General features: G+C 40.2%; 1 pseudogene; it reads right to left on the bottom strand.

Annotated features, from left to right (window-relative positions):
- Positions 1-704: 704 nt before the first annotated feature.
- On the bottom strand, positions 705-806 carry LOC148570863 (small nucleolar RNA R71; annotated as a pseudogene).
- Between the last annotated feature and the right edge of the window lie 239 nt (positions 807-1,045).

The raw sequence follows: 1,045 nt of genomic DNA, 5'->3' as shown, positions 1-1,045 counted from the left end.
AATTTTTCATTGTTTATACATTAACACTAACAAAAAGCACACTAACTATTCGATATTTTGCACCACTTAATTTTTGACTTACCCACCCTTCTTCAAAAGGGTGATAACTTTTTTCTTTTGTGTATTCTGTTTTGTGTATGACAGGGAGAAGAAGAGCTGATATCTCCTACGATTCTGAACCAGAGAGAACATTCCTGAGATTAAAAAGAGAAGCAGTGGCAAGAAGCAAAAGAGTGGTTGATGAGAAAGAAGAAGAAGAGGATCCAACTCAAACCATGGAAGGAGAAGCACATAACCACCATGAAGAAGCTGTTGGCAACCATGCTCCACAAGAAAGCAGAGTGCTAGGCTCCTACATAAATCCCAATCTTGGGAATTGTGGGAGTAGCATCTTGACACCCAACATACATGTCAACAACTTTGAGCTCAAACCACAGCTCATCACTCTTGTTCAGAATAATTGTTCCTTTGGAGGAAATGCTCAAGAAGACCCCAACCAACATCTAACTACATTCTTGAGGATTTGTGATACTATGAAATCAAATGGTGTTCATCTGGACACCTACAAACTGTTCTTGTTTCCCTACTCTCTTAGGGACAAGGCATTAAAGTAGCTGGAATCGTTCCCTAAAGAAAGCCTTACCACTTGGGAAGATGTTGTAAACAAGTTTTTAGCAAGGTTCAACCCTCCACAAAGAATCAATAGGCTGAGAGGTGAGGTCCAAACATTTAGACAACAAGATGGAGAGACTCTCTATGAAGCATGGGAGAGATACAAAGACTTGACAAGGAAGTGCCCTTCGGATATGTTCAATGAATGGGTACAACTGCATATCTTCTATGAGGGGTTGTCATATGAATCCAAGAAGGCTCTAGACCGCTCTTCAGGAGGTTCTCACAACAAGAAGAAGACCATTGAAGAGGCCATAGATATCATTAAAACTGTTGCCAACAATGAGTATTTTTATGCCTCTGAAAAGACCCAAAAGAGAGGAGTAATGGAGCTTGATTCCATGGATGCTCTGTTAGCTCAAAACAAAGTGAT

This window comes from Arachis ipaensis, chromosome B3 (assembly GCF_059453495.1).
Source record: "Arachis ipaensis isolate K30076 ecotype BB chromosome B3, ASM5945349v1, whole genome shotgun sequence".
NCBI classification, from domain to species: domain Eukaryota; kingdom Viridiplantae; phylum Streptophyta; class Magnoliopsida; order Fabales; family Fabaceae; genus Arachis; species Arachis ipaensis.
The sequence above is the reverse complement of the archived record's forward strand: the minus strand, read 5'-3'. Positions and strand labels throughout refer to the sequence as shown.